The sequence below is a fragment of the Schistocerca nitens genome, chromosome 8, assembly GCF_023898315.1.
Source record: "Schistocerca nitens isolate TAMUIC-IGC-003100 chromosome 8, iqSchNite1.1, whole genome shotgun sequence".
Classification (NCBI taxonomy): Eukaryota; Metazoa; Arthropoda; class Insecta; order Orthoptera; family Acrididae; genus Schistocerca; species Schistocerca nitens.
Window position 1 is genome coordinate 543946172 of NC_064621.1, and position 20539 is coordinate 543966710.

General features: G+C 42.7%; 1 pseudogene; it reads right to left on the minus strand.

Annotated features, from left to right (window-relative positions):
* Positions 1 to 515: 515 nt before the first annotated feature.
* On the minus strand, positions 516 to 8754 carry LOC126199664 (zinc transporter ZIP9-like; annotated as a pseudogene).
* Between the last annotated feature and the right edge of the window lie 11785 nt (positions 8755 to 20539).

A 20539-nucleotide genomic window follows, 5' to 3' on the forward strand; every position in this document is an offset into this window, starting at 1 on the left:
GTCTTTATTCAAGTACTGACAAGCTCACCAGCTACGTAACGTAAACGTAAACACCACTCACTGATTAGTCTTTTGGTCTGTGTAGTCTGGCCGACTGCTGCTGACAAGGCAGTACGAGGAGCGATCAAAGATTGTGTGACATATAATCAACATGTCACCAGTCACTCCAGTCGTTATTGCCTGTGGAAGAATCCTGATGCACCACTACTCATTTATGCAAGCAGCTTCTCATCTGGCTTCGCGAGGCTAAGTAGACTCCTTTACATACCTCCACACCTCCGAAGAAAAACCTCAACAGATACACCGCTATTACATAGTCTAATTGACTTTGTCGTGGCTATGAAAACATTCAATGTAGCACCAACTACCAAGGCGGCGTCTGATAACGTCAAGTAAACACACCACACGCACACTGTGCTTCACGTGCTGCTGGCAAGCCGTAGGAAATGACTTGTAGAAAATTTTCCATTGTAATTAATGCTGATTTCTAAGAGTGATGAAGAGTGCGAGGAGAGCTACATTGTCTTAAGACCTCTATGCTCTTCTACTGGATCTCCTTCCGCCGCTTTAGACTTCGCCATGAGTTTGGATAGGGCGTAGAGTAAAGTGCCTGCACTGAACAACATCGCCAAGACTGTTGAATTTAAAGTTGACAGTATTTCTTACCTTCTCTGGCCAATTCGAAAATAAGTAACCATTGTTAGGTCTGGTACAGCCAAGCCTTCATAGATCAGGAAAGTAACGAGACCAAACGCTGCTGGTGCGTTTTGCAGATTTATTACAAAAATACTACCATTTTAACGTCAGCATGAGCAGTTGTTGCGGCATTACCAAGCCCAGTACTATCGGCTACTGCATGGACCACGAGACCTAGCATTACCGTGATGTTTTTCTCTGCAGATTTTAGACCAATCTAGAGATCTCTACTCCTGGATGAAGACCACTGATCCACTAACAGCATGAACACGAATCCCAGCACAAGCGAAACCGTTGTTACTGAATGGATATCTGTAGGGTTTCTGCATGTTGGACGTGTATTCCTCGCCTGTCTTCGCTCGTTTTTGCACTATGAGTGGTGCCCGATGAGTCGATAGACCTTACTATTTGCGGAATAATGACAGCTAACGCAGTTACAATAGCGGACCTGCGCCGAGTACGGAATCAGTCCCCAGTTTTTCTTCCAACATCAGCATTATTAGTGGTATTGATCCCGCAATGTAACTACTAACATCAGCAGCCCCAGCAAGGTTAACATAAGCGTTTCGTTGATTCTGGACAAATACTCTTCCCAGCTGACTCTGTACACGATAACCACACGTTCTTTACGAGCAATGACGATTGGCTGTGGAGCTGGTCAGCTGCATCAAATCGGCGGCGATGAATCCACGAGCATCTGTGTCATTGGTAACGTACGTTCGTGCTGCAACTGGTTCAGCCTCCCTCCTTCATCCATACACCTCTCTTCCCACCCCTAACCAACCTCCCACTCGTGCTCACATCCACGCTTTGGAGGGTGCACCAAGTACGGCCGGCCGATGCGCTAACTGCTGCGGCAGCCGCGGCGACATTAAACACGGCCCGGCGCTGTTATGGGGCCCCTGGAGGTTAGGAGCCGTGAGTTACGCGTGAGGGCGGGGCCGAACTCTGCCGCAGTGCGGATCCGCACCCGGTCTGTAACAGAGGCGCTTTGCGCTGTACTCTGCACCCTGCAGATGGCAAGCACCCTTAGCGCTCACTCTGGCGGACCCTGGAAGGTCGTCTCGTTCTTTAATTACATTGTTGGCCTTCACAAGTGCAACACCAAAAAGGGGGTATGTAACAAGCGCCAAATTGACATCAAGTATAGGACATGCCTCAATATGCAAGTGATTGCTGTATCTTCACAACAGCACAAAATAGGTAGAGTAAAGCATCTACAGCCGCTGTGTACGGAAAAATTAAGCTACATACATATTCATAAATTGTATGAGAGGAGTAATGATCCTACGGAGCCATTGTTGTTGTTGGGGTCTTCAGTCCAGAGACTGGTTTGATGCAGCTCTCCATGCTACTCTATCCTGTGCAAGCTTCTTCATCTCCCAGTACCTACTACAACCTACACCCTTCTGAATCTGTTTAGTGTATTCATCTCTTGGTCTCCCTCTGCGATTTTTACCCTCCACGCTGCCCTCCAATACTAAATTGGTGATCCCTTGATGGCTCAGAACATGTCCTACCAACCGATCCCTTCTTCTAGTCAAGGTGTGTCACAAATTTCTCTTCTCCGTAATTCTATTTAATACCTCCCCAACTAGCAAAACTCATTTACTACTTTAAGCGTCTCATTTCCTAATCTATTTCCCGCAGCATCACACGATTTAATTCGACTACATTCCATTATCCTCGTTTTGCTTTTGTTGATGTTCATCTTATATCCTCCTTTCAAGACACTATCCATTCTGTTCAACTGCTCTTCCAAGTCCTTTGCTGTCTCTGACAGAATTACGATGTCATCGGCGAATCTCAAAGTTTTTATTTCTTCTCCATGGATTTTAATACCTACTCCGAATTTTTCTTTTGTTTCCTTTACTGCTTGCTCAATATACAGATTGAATAATATCGGGGAGAGGCTACAACCCTGTCTTACTCCCTTCCCAACCACTGCTTCCCTTTCATGTCCCTCGACTCTTATAACTGCCATCTGGTTTCTGTACAAATTGTAAATAGCCTTTCGCTCCCTGTATTTTACCCCTGCCACCTTTAGAATTTGAAAGAGAGTATTCCAGTCAACATTGTCAAAAGCTTTCTCTAAGTCTACAAATGCTAGATACGTAGGTTTGCCTTTACTTAATCTATACTCTAAGACAATAGAATAATTAAGCTAATATAATCTGAAAAGCAGGCACCCGTTGCCTCGTTCTACTTTCATCAGCATCTTCAAAACTCTTCCCAAAAGTTCTGGCATGTGACCATATGCGAGCTTTCTGTGCTGTCACAGTAGGAGATGGTGACAGTGGGTAGGAGACGGAAGTGAACAGATACAGGAAGATAGTCAATAGTAGTCGTGGTAAGGGACACAATGACAGTGGAACACAGTTAACTTTAACACAACAGCGTCTGTGGTAGAGGAATAAGAGAAAGTGGAAGTGGGTGAGGGCCGCCGATAATGAGAGACATAGTCTATGACATCGGCAAAAATTAAGAGAGACAGATAGTGTCAATGAGAATTGACAGCAGCAGCTGTAAGGAAGGAATGAGATAGTAAGACAGTAAGTGAGAGCAGGGAGGAGACAGTGACAATGGGAGGAGACAGTAGTAGTAGAGCGGGACGAAGGAGACTGTGGCTGAGAGATAGGAGACAGCGACAGTTACAGAGACACAAAGAGATAATTACAATTAATTAGCCTAATGAATGAGTAGAGTGGCCAATTAGGAGTGGATGGGATGAGCGATTTACCGCGATGGAGTGGTGGGTGTGAGCCTGTTACAGTTAGGTGAGCTTGTGGGAACGAGTTGTGAGGTTCATGTTAAGAAGAGCGCGAATATATTCGCATGCCAAATTTTTTGTGTAAATGATTAAAGGCTGTGTGGAAAGTAGAACGAGGCGGTTGGTACCCATTCTTCAGTCACGGTCTTTTAAACACGAGCATTCGACTATTTTGTCCTGCGATAAGAGCATTTTTCTGCTGGTTCTCTTCTTTTCTGTGTTGCAGCAGGACATGTCACCCATATGACAAGAACTTTTGGGAACAGTAAAATTTTGATAGTTTACTTACGTAAAACTGAAATAACGGAGAACTAATTTTACACTTCAGACCGAATTTTACGTGCACAAAAATGCTTCAACAAGGCGTTGCCTGAACTCTTCTGGTAATTATGGAGAGACTTAACAGCATATTTATCCATCCTATATCACCTTATAAACTACGTTTTTACCTCACACCACATATATCATGCGTATTTGACATGTACACTCTAACGTTACTCCACTGGCTAAAATAGTTCTCATTACCGGAGGTATATCGTAGTATGTGAGTGAGGTATTTTTTGCAGTGGAATACTTAGCTTTCAACCATCGATTCTCCTAAATCAATAAAGTCTCTTAGGGGATGCATATTGCAGATTTGCCTGGATCTGATGAAAAATTTACTGCACGGGTGGTTCTCGAGAAAATCAGAAAAACATGGTTTTTGGGTACCAAAACCGACCCACGCACAGAAAATGGCTGCAATTTTCACGATATATTCGTAAATCTTATTCTCGATCAACCTTGAACTTTCCTTAAAGTCTTTACCCGTTTCTAGGTTTATAGTCGACCTAGCTGTTGTAATAGAACTAGTTATAGTGTAGTTAATGAAAGGTTCGATAGCATAAAAAGGTTAGCACATTATATATTACCCGATTCACAACGTGTAATGGACAAAAGTTAGAAAGTACGGTTTTTCTTAACTTCTATCAGCAAATTAAACTATATGGTTCACTTATATGCAAAAATCAACATCACTTACATTTTTTCAGATGATTTAAATAATTAACAGAAAGTGATAATCAGTTAAAAAAGCCTGATGTTGTGAATTAACATACAGTCGTAAATTTCGTCAAAATTTATAATTTCATCCTCGTGATAGAAATGTTAAGAGAAATATCTATGGTGTAATTAAACTGATAAATAACTAGCTAAATTCGTAAATTTCAGCTTAGTTAAAAACAGGATTTTTGAACATTTATTAGTCATCTGATGTATTTAACATGACATGTGCACTTTATGTATTATGTTAATTGGGAGAAACCAATTAGATCAGTTTTCAATTTTTTCATTGTTGATTCTCGAAATTCTAATATAAACACTATTGATATTCAGTCATTTTGATATTATGAAATTGTCGTACAGAACTCTAAATTGAAATTACGTTTTGACATTTTATATTGTACCTTGATTAATGCCAGGAATAAAACCAACGTGAAATCAAGATGTAATTAATGATTTTAAGATAGGTATTGTTCTTGCTACTTCATAACCAAATTTCCACACAAAAATCAAAAGAACAGTATTTACGAATGTATTTATTGTCTTTAAAACTGGGCTAACAGTCTATAATAAATCATTAACTTTTCATTATTAATCAGTAAAAGTAACTGATTTTGACAGTAAGCCAAAGAACATCCATTGTTAAGATAGCGTATTTATTGAGTGGTGCAAAGCATTTCAGTCAGTCGAGGTTTCGCCAGTGGAATGATGCAATGTCTGTAACAGTTGCTGTATGAACATCTTTGTAAATGTTTCCAAAAAATACATTTGGTGTTAAAAGGATTCATCAGTGTGTCGGATAATATTATTTTAGCAAATCAAGTTTTCATCACGTCCGAAATCTAGCCAAATCTGCAATATACAACCCCTAATGGGCTTTATTGGTGAAGGAGAATCGATGGTTCAAAGCTAGGTATTCACTGCAAAAACTACATCACTCTCATACTACGATATATCTCTCGTAATGGGAAATATTTTAGCCAGTGGAGTAACGTTACAGTGTACATGTAAAATACGCACGATATATGTGGTGTGGTCCGCAGCTCGTGGTCGTGCGGTAGCGTTCTCGCTTCCCACGCCCGGGTTCCCAGGTTCGATTCCCGGCGGGGTCAGGGATTTTCTCTGCCTCGTGATGACTGGGTGTTGTGTGCTGTCCTTAGGTTAGTTATGTTTAAGTAGTTCTAAGTTCTAGGGGACTGATGACCATAGATGTTAAGTCCCATAGTGCTCAGAGCCATTTGAACCATTTTTTATGTGGTGTGAGGCGGAAACGTAGTTTATAAGGTGACATAGGACGGATAAATATGCTGTTAAGTCTCTCTGTAATCACCAGAAGAGTTCAGGCAACGCCTTTTTGTAGTACTGAAGTATATGCAAAATTTTTCGTGCATGTAAAATTCGGTCTGAGATGTAAAATTAGTTTTACAATAGTTCAGATTTGCTTAAGTAAACTATCAAAATTTAATGACCCATAAAGTTCTCGTCATATGAGTGACATGTCTTGCTGCAGTAGAGAAAAGAAGAGAACCAGCAGAAAAATACTCTCATCGCATAACAGAATATCGTATGCTCGTGTTTAAAAGACTGTGACTGAAGAATGGGTACCAACTGCCTCATTCTCCTTTCCTCATCGCCTTTAATCATTTTCCGAAAAAAATTGACAAGCGAATACATTCGCGCTCTTCTCAACATGAAACTCACAACTCGTTCCCACAAGCTCACCTAACTGTAACACGCTCACACCCACCACTCCGTCGCGGTAAATCTCTCATCCCGTCCACTCCCGATTGGCCATGCTCACTCACTCATTCAGCCAAACTCATTGTGATTATGGCTCTGAGCACTATGGGAATTAACTTCTGAGGTCGTCAGTCGCCTAGAACTTAGAACTACTTAAACCTAACTAACCTAAGAACATCACACACATCCATGCCCGAGGCAAGATTCGAACCTGCGACCGTAGCGGTCGCACGGTTCCAGACTGTAGCGCTTAGAACCGCTCGGCCTCTCGAGCCGGCTCTCAGCCACAGTCTCCTTCGTTCTGCTTTACTACTACTGTCTCCTCCCATTGTCACTGTCTCCCCCCTACCATCTCTTACTGTCTCTGTTAAGCCGCATCATATACAGAGTTAAAACAACCAACCGATTTGCTCCATTTGCCTAAGCTGCAGGAAGTGCGTAACGTTCAAACTTTGACCCTACACTGTAGAATAGTTACAGTAAGACTATTCTTCTGTTGGATATACAAATGGTTCCTAGCCCAAGGGCTATGCAAAACACTTGACTCTACCTTACTATCACTAATAGAACCCAAGGTATAAGCATCGCCAAAATTCGTCTTTATACGCAGCGTTTTGGAACATGTTAGGTAGCGCACGCTGTCGCATGCTTACCGATTGGATTGTTAGTTATATGTGACGGGATCCTGTTATGCCTGATATGAGAAGTAGAAATGTCTACCATCTTATTTCTGAACTCAACAGTTGCAGGATCGAAGTCCATAGCGGTTGTGGTTCATCATTTTTCTATACTGTGGCTGGTACTGTCTGTATTCCACGAATGTCATCCAAATAAGGACCTGATGGGTCAGGATACCCGCTCTCAACGTCACGCTGAGTCTCAAATGTCCCACCTGACTAGCGTCAGAGTGGGAACACCTACATTAGCTCGGTAGTGCAGGATCGTAAGGTCAGGCTTTGTCAATGAGCTGGTTTGTTTATAGCAAGAAAAGTACCACCACGGACAGAGCGCTTACGTCTGGAGCATCACCAACTGTCAGCATAGCAACCATTGTTGAGGCTTCCTTGGTGCAGTAGCAGATACAGACTCACCGACAACTGCGCGCTCGTTGGCAACATGACGTTTTTCCAGTGTCGTTTCTGCGTACAGCATCACGATAAAAATACTGGCGAATGTAGATTCAGAGGACACCTAATGTTGTCAGTATTCGTTTCGGCCTTGCGTGCCCAGCAACTGGAATGGTGTTAGGAGACGCCACTGCCTGCACAACATGGTCTCCTCTGTTTCGTAGTGCCGGTGATTCACATAGCAGCCGATGTATTTCTGACTTGTTAAGAGCAGTGGCTGCGCACTACTTCCGAGCTCTTCGTAACGTTGTCTTCCGACAAGACTGTCGTATCTGCCTGCTAGTCGGTTCCTCAGCACACCTGGCAGGCCGAGTGGGGAGCCGCGGTATCAGGAGGACGTGCGTAAACGGCTCTCATAAACATCGAGATATTTTCTTGTTATTGGCTGGGCTGTTAACCACAGGGATACACCTCGCCTCTCCAGAGTCTGGTGGTACCAACCTCGCCGACAGGCAGCGTACCTTACGCAGCAGAGAGCACTGTCGGCAGGGCATTGTTTTCCTACGCCGGATAACGTTTTCTTACAGCGCTACGCGTATATCCATCCGATCCCCACTATAGGCCACCGCCGGATCTTGCGGAGTCAGTTGCGACCTATGCCTTAAGTCGATATTACCAGCAGTTCGTCAAGCCGCATTAGCAGTTCAGTTCCAGCGCTACACTTGGCAATACCGGTACTTCAGTCTCGGCACTCCACACCGGCAGATCTGTCCCATCCTACTCTGGCAGCAAAGGCCCAGTGGCGTTCCAGCTCTTCAGTACGTCGCCTACCATGACTCTGGGGTTCGCCGCGTAGGCACATCATATACAACGTCTTAACAGAGACATTTCTGTTGTACGATGTTGTGTGGATACTCACCCAGTTTTGTTAATAAGCATTCTTTTAAAGTGTTTTAAAATCTCAATAAGAGGAGACTTTGAAGATAACATAAGGCGGCGTGTTACTCATGTTACGCTGAGCTATCTCTATACAGAAAGTGTTCTACTGTTGTCTTGAGCAACATTTTCTCTGACTCTCGCCCACTCAACGCATCTGGTCATTGATTGCAAGCAACGGGCGTGTCAATATTCGCCAGCTTCAACGATTGGTGGACGTCGCAGAGAGATAAAGGAGGATAGAAGAAGGAGGCATTCGCATCTGTCATCAAAGTTCTGCATGTTCCCTATCAAAAGACTTCATCCTTTAGACCTCCTCACTATTTATTCGACCAATCCATTTAATCTTGAGGATTTTTCTGTAACACCATATTTCGAAACCTTACATACTCCTCTTTTCTGAACCGCGTATCGCTCACGCTTCACTCACGTTTAAGACGACACACCTAACAAATACCTTCAGAACATATTTTGTAAAACTTACCTAACAGTACTTAGTTCCATCGTTGGCATTAAAAGAGACTGTAAACTACACGAAAGGGAAGAAATACAATTGCGAAACTAATGCACAGACTCGCGACCCACGTCTGGAATGAAGAAAGAATTCCGCCTGAGTGGAGAGAGATCATATAATTGTAGTGAATAGTAAGAGCTCCTGGCAAGGCCGAGAAGGCCCAAGGGATGTCCACCGGCTGCCGTGTCATCCTACGCCTTGCAGCCTCCTACGCATGCGGTATGGAGGGGCATCTGCTCGGCACACCTCTTTCCCGGTTGTTTTGCAGACTTTCCAGACCATGGAGCCACTACTGCTGATTCAAGCAGCTGCTCAGCTTGCATCACGGAGTGCACTCCGTACCAGTCTTCTCACCAAGGAAAAATCTCTGGCAGTATCGGTAGTCGAACCCGTATCCTCCACATGGCAGTCATTCACCCTGACAAAACAGCTACGGAGGTGGACTGTACTAAAAGAAGCCATATGTAAACACCGAGCACACAACAACAAATGAGTGGCAGCATTGTTTGTTGATTTTAGGGAAGACTGCAATAGCATAAATATAGAAAAGTAGTGGGAGAAAATGCAGAAGTTTGGAATACCAAAGAAGATTACAAATATTGTAAGTTACTCTTCAAGGATGATAAGGGATAGAGAAAATGAATGGAGATTATTCCATGGCTTTCGGCATAAAAACAGGAGCTAGGCAATGAGAAGGAATACCACCACTCTTGTTGATTGTAACAATACAAGAAGCATGGAAGCAACAGGTAAAGCGGAGGGGGGAATAAACGTAAGAATAAAAATGAATGTTTGAAATAAACGGTTTTAGCTTCGTCATAAGTTGCACTGAGAAGTATCTGTTTTTTATTTCTTGGTGGTCACCAGTTTCAAATCATCCGTGCTGTAAGTGTGACAAATACAGGCGACTGATGACCAACCGTTTGAAGAAGCACAAGAGATTAAATGTCTGGGGGTCACAGTGAACAACAGAAATGATGAGAGTGGCGGCCAGAACATCATATTCACTCAGAAAACTACTATCATCGAAAATTTTGTCAAGACAATCAAAGTAAGGTCATGTAAAATCGCAGTCATACTAGTATGGCTATATGGAGCAGAAAGATGGCGAATAGGTAAGTATACAGAGAGAAAGATAAAGGTTTTCGAAAATAAAAACCCGCGGAAGATATATGGACCACTTTATGAGGGAGGAGAATGGCGCAGTAGAAACAAATATTGAACCATATATTGTTGCGGAAGCCAAGATGAGGATGCTGAGATGGGCCGGTCACGTCTGTAGAAGAGCAGAGAGGTAAAGGTTGAGAGAAATGTTGGAGAAGAAACGCGAAGGGCGAAGACCTTCAGGCTGAACGAAAATAGGATATGGAGGCTAGATAGCCAAGGATCTTCAGTTACTTGGAGGAAGGGAAGAAGATGCCAAGACAGAAACCAGTGAACAAGGTTGCTTAGCGAGGCCAAAAACCGACTGCGGTTTGTGGGCTCAGGAGTGTAAGAGCAAATAAGACTAAAATTTTCATTCAGTGTCAATAAGTTTCTTTTCTGCAAAAATAAATGTCTTCTCATTGCCATCCTGCATTTTATATCCTCCATGCTGCTCTTTATAGGAATTTTTTCGTTCTTATTTACACTCCGTCTTTATATCCTCTCTACTTTGGCCATGAACAATAATATTGCTGCTCAAATAGCAAAATGCGTCGAGTACTTTGTGTCCTATTTCCTTTTCCAATTCCCTCAGCATCGCCTGCTTTAATTCGACCATATTCCATTGCTCTGCGTTTACTTTTGTTAATGTCCGAGTTATAAGCTCTTTTCATAACACTACCACTCAACTCCTCTCCTTAACCCTTTGCCGTCTCTTGAGAGAATTACAATGTCATCGACAAGCTTTAAAGCTTTTATTCCTTCTCCCTAAATACGCTTTTCAAATTTTTAATTAGTTTCTTTTACCACTTACTCTATTTTAAAATTGACTAACATCAGAAATACGATATAACTTGTCTCATTTCACTCTCATCTACTGATTTCCTTTCATTTCCTTCAGCTCTCACCACTGGAGTCTGTTCTCTGTGCAGGTTGTAGATAATCTTTCGCTCCTTGTATGTCATCCCTGCTACTTCCAGACTTTCAAGGGGTATACTACAGTCAACACTGTTATAAGCTTTCTCCTCTTTTCATTGTAATTTAAATGGAGTACTTGCTATGATTTGTTGGATTGATTTTTTTTGCATAAAGGTGACTGTCAACCTCGTTAAATGTTGTTTCGCCAGATGTGAGTGGTAGATCGGAGGTCTTATACTGAGCGGGAAATCATTTGAGTCAGTAAAGGAAAGTTTGAAATTAAAAAAAAAAAAAACAGATAAAGTAGTATAGTCGATGCTATCACTTAGATCCGTCTTGTCAATTGTATTCGGTTGGTGCATGAGTTTGCAGCGTTCTTCCATTTGTTTAATTAACACAACAGGTGCACATAAGAGACTTTATCCGTCGAGAATATATATTCCTTCACTATTTACAACAGTCTGCCAACGCTGGGGTAACTTTTATATTCTACGACTGTACAAATCACATCGTTTTGATGCGAATAACTCGTCGAGCCACATTTGGAGCGCATTTTCATCCGGAAAGGAAATTTCTTCAAGGTTGTTCGAAGAGAGTGGGAAAGGTGAAAGTCTGAGGGCGCAAGATGAGGTGAAAGACTTCCCAACTCAACCCCAGTTTAGTGCTTTTTGTAAGTTTAGCAGAATGTGGGCGGTAGCATCACTTCACGCAGTCTTCTTGGTCGTTGTTCTTGGATTGTGTCTACAAGACATCTCAGTTGTTGACAACAAATGATTGCAATGGTGGTTACACGTCGGGAAACAATTCGTAGTATACCACACTGTCAGTGTTCCACCGGATGCAAAAGATATGTGGAAGTGCGGAGGTCTCTGTACGAGGCTTTGCTCCTTTGGGCTCAACCATTATTTTTTCCTTATGTTAGCGTAGAGACACCCTTTCTTGTCAGCAGTAATGATTCGACTCTATTGATGACGAACAAGCAAAGATGCACATACGGCCACCCGCTGATTTTTGTGATTTATTTGGCTTGGAGCATGCGGTACTCGTACACCCGATTTTATAATCTTCCAGTTGCATGCGGATAATGCACGATGGTGTAATGATCCCATTTCAAAAAAAATGGTTCAAATGGCTCTGAGCACTATGGGACTCAACTGCTGTGGTCATCAGTCCCCTAGAACTTAGAACTACTTAAACCTAACTAACCTAAGGACAACACACACATCCATGCCCGAGGCAGGATTCGAACCTGCGACCGTAGCAGTCGCACGGTTCCGGACTGCGCGCCTAGAACCACGAGACCACCGCGGCCGGCGATCCCATTTCATCATAGTTGTAAGTTCTCGAGTACATTAACATGGATCATTTGGGTTAATGTGTTCAAACGATCGTCATGAAACCTCGAAAGTGTTCCTGAAAGTCACTAAACTCGAAGCGACCCTCCTTAAAACGAAAGAAACATTTTATTGCCATGCTCTGTCCAGTAGCATTATCCCCATACATGGAGTAAATGGTTCTGGCTGCCTCCACTGCTATTGACTTCTAACAGAAGAATATGTCGGAAATGTTCCGATTCTTCACGTGGCACTCCCTAGCTCCAGATGACAAAATGATCACTTGTAAAATCAGGGAGAAGCATTGAACTACTTTATTGGCGCTTACATATGATTTTGTACGCTTTTAAGGGCTTATTTTACTCTCTTCGCACCAAATACTCGTTTTGTCTTGTTTTAGGTACACCCATTTTAAGCTATTTGACAAACGCTTATAGTGAGTTTTAATTTTGTCAGTGACGTGACGGACGGCTAGAGATTTCAATAAAAGCGTTAAATAATGTTGTACACACAATTACATAATTACCTAATGTGCAAGATTATTCTAGTCCATGTAACAGTATTCACTGAGCTTGTGTAGAAAGGAAAATTGTAAAATTCTTCCTTTATAATCACTGTTTAAATCACCTGATGATGCGCCTAATCTGGCGTGCAGCTGGTCGTGGTTTTAATAAAATTTCTACAGCCACAGTGTTGTTTGCTACCTCCAAATAAAAAAATTAAAATACAAATAAAAATTGAGAAGCTATAAATAAACCAATAGCAACAGGAATACCAACAAGCGAAACAGAAACCTCGTGAACTTATGACCCAGAGTAATAACACTTGTTCACTATGCTACGATTGAAGATTCCATACTAATGGGCACAACCATTTTCTTGTTCTTCCCAAAATTCTCTGCGACTGACAGATGTACAGCGCATCTGTGGCCGCTGCTGTACATGAAAGTAAGCTGTCGGAGTGTCTATTGTTCTTACTGAAGTGCAGCTCCACGTTGTTCGCATGCCTGCGAGTTGTTAGCAGGCTAGCAAGAGGAGCTTTTTTGCGCATGCCAACTTCTGCACGCGGCTTCATTCACTCCAAAACGAGTTCCGCTGTAAGAAACCGCAATGGCAATTAGAGCGTGAATTAAACCTGCCCGCAACTGAATTTCTGCGCATACCATGTGGCTTATTTACAGCGCAGACCTCGCGCTGTGGAGCGAATACGCATTTTGAAGTAGTAGCATGGGACCGCGCTTGAAAAATGAAAAATATTGTAGCCCATTCAGGTGCGTTTCCTGAGGCTTTGCCTGTGGTTCGCATTTTAACGGAAGATCCCGTCCGCCAAAAACCACCACATAGTTAGTATAGGTCCTCGTTAGAATTTATGAAGGGTCTTTCCGTAAGACCGTGCAAAAATTTTACAGGCTGTAGAGGATGCTCTACTGAACAATTTGAGGCAGGGAAGTTGAGACGCCAGATTGAAGAGATAATAGAAATAAAGACATATTGTTGCGTAGTTTTTTATTTATATTAGTTACAGTTAACTGCAAATACAATGATTGACACATTTAACGTATCATTTGTATCGTATCTCACAAAATATGCTGAAATTGACGGCCATCAACCTCAATGCTCAATGCAAGTATGACATCGGCGAAAAAGTTTCTGACGCACCCTCACAAATATCCTTGGAGTGGCCGAGCGGTTCTAGGCGCTTCATCCGGAACCGCGCTGCTTCTACGGTCGCAGGTTCGAATCCTGCCTCGGAAATGGATGTGTGTGATGTCCTTAGGTTAGTTTGGTTTAAGTAGTTCTAAGTCTAGGGAACTGATGAACCCAGATGTTAAGTCTCATAGTTCTTAGAGCCATTTTTGTTTCGAATCACATCACAGGCAGCTACAATTCTGGCAACTAATTCCATCTTCGTATCCACTGGGGTCCCATACATGAGTGACTTTAGATATCCCCATTGGAAATAATTAAGGGGATTCAAGTCAGATGACCTCGTAGGCCATGGAATATGACCTCCCCTTCCAATCCAGTGACCAGGAAATACAGCACTGAGATGGATGCAGATATCCACAACGCAGTGAGGCGGTGCACCGTCACGTGGTATCCACATCCTCTCACGAACAGCCAAAGGTACGTTCCCCAACAACACAGGCAAAAGTTCTTGTCCTGCCAGATAGAACATACCGCCCAATGAGATTGTCACCTACAATTGCGGCCCAGATATTTACAGCAAAACCCACTTGACGGTATTACTCTACTAGAGTGAGGGTTTTCCTCATCCCAAATATGGCTATTCCTACTGTTCGGAAAACAATCAAGATCTAATTAGGTCTTGTCAGTAAATAACACGATTTGGAAGAAATCTGGTCGATCAATTCACTGTCGTAGCAACCACTGACACAATGCGACTCTTGGTGGAAACACAGTCACAAGCATTGCATGGACTCGTTGTAGGTGATATGGATGTAATTGTTGTTCGTGGAGGAATCAACACATGCTAGTGTGTGCAGCGCCCATTTCACGTGCGGTACGACGAGTACCTGTACTGAAGTCCGCTGCTACACGTTCCATCATCGGGTGCGTGAGTCGTCCTCATGTTGCCAGGTCCCTCGTTTCTTCTTTCCAACGAACCAACCTCCCACATTCATCGATTGAGAGATGCGAGAGCATTGCAATGTACTTCTCCATACACAAGGTGCGTGTCATTGAGTTCTGCGCAACTGTGACGGTACTGATCCACTTCATTGTACTGTACGTCTCTGAATAACACTGAGTAATGAATGGGTATGTCATTGATTCATAGCACGTTCTGTCATGGAACGATGTAAATATTATACAACAGAGCCACCTTACAGAGAAGTAAAGTAAACAACATGACTTTCTACTAATCAGGCTCATCCTCCTTGTTTCCTTGCAGGAAACAAGGATTGTAGATGTAAATAAACAGCACAGTCCGTGTAAACTTGTACACATGTTACTTGTAAATAAGCTGAAAACACTGTAATGCTAGACAAAGCTGGCTTCTCCGACCCCAGGTTCCTTACCTCAAATTGTTCAGTGGAGCACTCTCTATGTCTTACATTTTTGCATGCTTTTACGGAAACTCCATGTATGTCCCATATTTTAGCGACGGAAAACTTGGCAGGTTGAAAGTCTGGTCCCACCGTGTTTGGTAATCTGCAGTTTACACACATGAACCTTCAGGACTGCTATCGTGATGAACCAAAATACTAATGCCGCCTGATTAAGCACGAATTAGCCCAAATTTGGAAAGCAACACAGCAGCGATTCATTGTGTAATGAATTCAGCAAGTCATTGGTAGGTTCCCAAAGTTATGTGCCAGCATATGTCTATGTACAGTTCAAGCAGTTCCCGTAGATTACGAGCCGATGGTTCGTAGGTTGTTGAACTGTCACCCGATAGCGTCCCAGATCTGGTTCAGATTAGGGATTTTTCGTGGCCAGACGTCAATATGATTTCACTATGTTGTTTCTCAAACTACTGCAGTACGATTTCAACATTGGTACACTGACAGGTCGACGCCGTCGCAGGAGGCATGAAGTATGAAGGTAAGCAGATGGGCTACAGTAATGTTCACATAGTTCTCATAGTTCATTGGCCCTACAGTTCGTGCCACAGGTGGCGCGGAAGCCAAGACAATGCCAGTAACACTTGTTATAAAATCGTCAGGATAATCGTTAAACGTCGGCCAGAGATCCAGAGACGAGAGGCAACAAGCAGTATGTCAGTATTAGTATCCCTCTTCAAGTAGAAATTCAGGTTGTCTGTTTTGTTTACATTATGAATTAGTTTATTGCTTATTGCCGACTATAAGCTTACTTGCCTTTGAGGGTTCCATTAGCTTTCTCCACTAGGGATTGTAGAGTTTTAGCCGGCCAGGGTGGCCGAGCGGTTCTAGGCGCTGCAGTCTGGAACCGCGGAACCGCTACGGTCGCAGGTTCGAATTCTGCCTCGGGTATGGATGTATGTGGTGTCCTTAGGTTAGTTAGGTTTAAGTAGTTCTAAGTTCTAGGAGACTGATGACCTCAGAAGTTAGGTCGCATAGTGCTCAGAGCCATTTGAACCATTTTGTACAATTTTATCTGTCATTACAGTATTGCTCTCATTGGAAAAGTACATTTCTCATCATTCCCAATACGGCCTGAAAAGTGTTTCAAGAACAGTAAGAGTCCTAAATGCTATGCTGAGGAACTCCACTGGATGTGAAACATGTCTTCACTCAAAGACGCATCACACAGTATAGCCTTCGTAGCATCCATGTTAGTTCACGTGATATGAAAATTAAAATTTTATATTTATATAATGTACATCTTTGGATTAGGAATAGTTAGAGAAGGGGTAAGTAGGTGAGCTACTGTACGTGTGATGACACCTAGATATCACTGATTGTTCGAAACAGCTAATTCAATTCCCTTATCTCTCTCTCTCTCTCTCTCTCTCTCTCTGTCTCCTGTCGTGAACTCCTTATCAGAGAGCCGCAAAAGATTTGAGCGCTTACGTCAGTGGTTGAGTACTACAAAGTACGTGCACTGGGTGATTATAATTAAAGTGCAGTTACTCACAGAGGTCCAGTGTGGGCTGTGATTATCGTATGTCAGCGAAACTTGGTAAGTATTCCAATGCGTTAATGAGAAAAAGATTTACGCTGGAAAACGTAATGCCAGTTTTTGCAAACAGGTGCAAATCTGGCGCTGTGAATGCAAGAGAGACTTGTAGAAATTTTCCATAAGTAATGGATTAGGAACGCGACGTGGGCAGAAAAGTCAAACAATTGAGAAAGTCATGGTGTTGATATTATTATGAACCACCGCTTGCACAATTTTTTCAATATGAACACTGGAATCGCCAATGAGATACTGTGCAGCGCCAGATTTGCACCTTATGGCCAGAATTTGAGCAAATTTTTTTCCAGCTTAAACAGATTCCACACTGAAGCATTAGCATATTTTCCAAGTGTCGGTGCCATATGATAATTACGGACCACAGTGGACTTGCAAGAGCACCTGAACTTTAATTATAATCACTCCGTAAGTGGTAACATCTGTACAGTAATAAATAAGGTAAAATATGGAAAACTTTTTAATGCTACGTCAGACTTATTATTTATGAAAATAACCATAATCATATATCTTTATTTTAGTGGTTTCAGATTATTATTAAGTTGCGTTATTAATATTTTTTCCAAAGACGAAACACGTATCTATCCTTTTTTAAAGCGGACGTTAACTTACAATGTAGGTGTTGCTTGTGAGCGATTAAAATTTCCACGTTTTATAATGACTGTACTATATCGTGGCTCAGTCAAGTGTTTCAGTTACGAACCTTGCAACGTTCGGTCTGTTACAGCAAAAGAGTTACCATTATATTTTCAGAACTGACTCAAATCATTTCACAAGCTTCATTATTTTATATTTACTTCTACTACATCTTCTTTCTATTAACATGCTTTATAGCCGCATGTAATTTTTCGTTACTGTTTTCTATAATTCCGCTGTAATTCCCCATTTCCTCCTAAGCCACAGCGTGCCTTCGGACTACGGTTGGGATTACTTTGTCTGAAACGTCTTACCTGCTGCGATTAATTGCTGGGATCGGAGAACCGCTAATAACGCAATTTGTCTGCGTGGATATGTGGGGGGTTCGCTAATTCTGCGGATTAGAAATTGCTGCGGTTCTCTGAAACCGTGACAGGCCTCTGATCCTATTTCCTGCGCTCTTGTTATCTGCCCCTTTTGCTTTACACCAATAACATTCTGTACACAACAGGAGGTTCAACAGGTAAAAATATGTCGTTGTAGCAAATAGTGAACATGTTTCGGTGAGGCGACAACAACATCAGTTATTACATTACATTTGGGATGAAATGTGTAACTTTTTCACCTCAAAGTCAGTCAGTTAGTTCCATGTTCCGTGGATCATTTGCACAATAAATCGTACTGATGTGGAACGAGCCAGTTTACATTCACATCGCAAACTACTCTGTAAATATGGTTACATGCTGAACATTTATAAATATTTTAATACACCCCTATGAGTTAGTAATTCCTGTGCACCTGCTTTTACACATTACAGTAATAGGAATTCTTATACGGAAGAGATGGAGTTGTCAAAGACAAACTTTTTCAGTTTGTTTTCAAATTTTACTTTGCCGTTTGTCAAATATTTTATATCACTGAATTACTTATCAAAAATTTTGCAGCGATCTATATTCTTTATATTCCTTTTTGTGCTAAGGACAACCTTGATGTGGAGTAACGAATATCATTTTTTCTTCTGATATTGTGGTATTGTGATTACATACATCATTATTCCTTTTGAATTGTAATGGGTTATTTACAACTCACTTCATGAGCGATTAAATATGCTGTGAAGCAGCAGTCAGAATGTCCAACTCCTTAAACAGATGTCTACAAATGATCGAGGGTGAGCACATAAAAAAGTTTTGCATCACCTCGGTTCCGAAATTTCCGGAACCTGTACAGAAAATTGGGATAGAGATCAACATAAACATCATTTCCGCCCTTCTTATTGCTCATGTTGTACCACCATACAGCGACACCTTCAGAGGTGGTGGTCCAGATTGCTGTACACACCGGTACCTCTAATACCCAGTAGGACGTCCTCTTGCATTGATGCATGCCTGTATTCGTCGTGGCACACTATCCGCAAGTTCATCAAGGCACTGATCGTCCAAATTGTTCCACTCCTCAACGGAGATTCGGCGTGGATCCCTCACAGTGGTTGGTGGGTCGCGTCGTCCATAAACAGCGCTTTTCAATCCATCCCAGGCATGACCGACAGGGTTCGTGTCTGGAGAACATATTGGCCACTCTAGTCGAGCGATATCCTTATCCTGAAGAAAGTCATTCACAAGATGTGCGCGATGGGGGCGCGATCTGTCGTCCATGAAAAAGAATGCGGCCGCGCGGGGTAGCCGTGCGGTCTGAGGGGCCTTGCCACGGTTCGTGCGTTTACCCCGTCGGACGTTTGAGTCCTGCCTCGGGCATGGATGTGAGTGTTGTCCTTAGCGTAAGTTAGTTTAAGTTGGATAAAGTAGTACGTAAGCCTAGGGACCGATGACCTTAGCAGTTTGGTCCCATAGGAACTTACCACAAATTTCCAAATTTCCAAGACGAATGCCTCGCCAATATGATGCCGATATGGTTGCACTATCGGTCGGAGGATGGCATTCATATATCGTACATCCGTTCGGCGCCTTCCATGACCACCAACGGCTTACATCGGCCCCACATAATGCCACCCCAAAACAGCTGGAAATCTCCACGTTGCTGCTTTCGCTAGACAGTGTGTCTAAGGCGTTCAACCTGACCGGGTTGCCTCCAAACAAGTCTCCGACGATTGCCTGGTTGAAGGCATATGCGACTCTCATCGGCGAACAGAACGTGATGCCAATCCTGAGCGGTCCGTTCGGTATGTTACTGGGCCCACGTGTACCGCGCTGCATGGTGTCGTAGTTGCAAAGATGGACCTCGTCATGGACGTCAGGAGTGAAATTGCGCATCATGCAGCCAATTTCGCACAGTCTGAGTCGTAACACGACGTCTTGTGGCTGCACGAAAAGCATTATTCAACATGGTGGCATTGCTGTCAGGGTTCCTGCGAGCCATAATCCGTAGATAGTGCTCATCCACTGCAGTAGTAGCCCTTGGGCGGCCGGAGCGAGGCATGTCATCGACAGTTCCTGTCTCTCTGTATCTCCTCCATGTCCGAACAACATCGCTTTGGTTCACTCCGAGCCTCCCTGGAGCAAAGTAAGAATGTGGACGCTAGCGAATCGCTGTATTGACCGTCTAGGCATGGTTGAGCTACAGACAACACGAGCCGTGTACCTCCTTTCTTCCTTCCTGGTGCAATGACTGGAACTTACTGCTGGCGGACCCCTCCATGTAATAGGCGCCGCTCATCCATGGTTGTTTTCATCTTTGTGCGGGTTTAGTGACATCTCTGAACAGTGAAAGGGACTGTGTATGTGATACAAAATCCACATACAAAATCCACATACAAAATCCACATCCTCCGAGTTTCGGGAACCAGGGTGATACATAACTTTTTTGATGTGTGTGTTATTCTTATAGTTACTTTTTGACCAATGAAGGCTTCCTTCCTTAAGGTTGAGTTACCCACGAATATTTTTGGATATGACATTACTGAATGAAAATATATAAAATATGTTAACTTACGTATATGTTTCTCCTAAAGATTTTCAATGATTATAAGTGTAAATGCGGCTGAACTAAGCTTCTTTTCGAGTTCCAAAATATGCTTCTTCTAGTTTATATTCTGATTAATATGAAGCATGTTGTTGAAGTCTTCAGTCTAGGCTAGTTTTATGCAGCTCTCC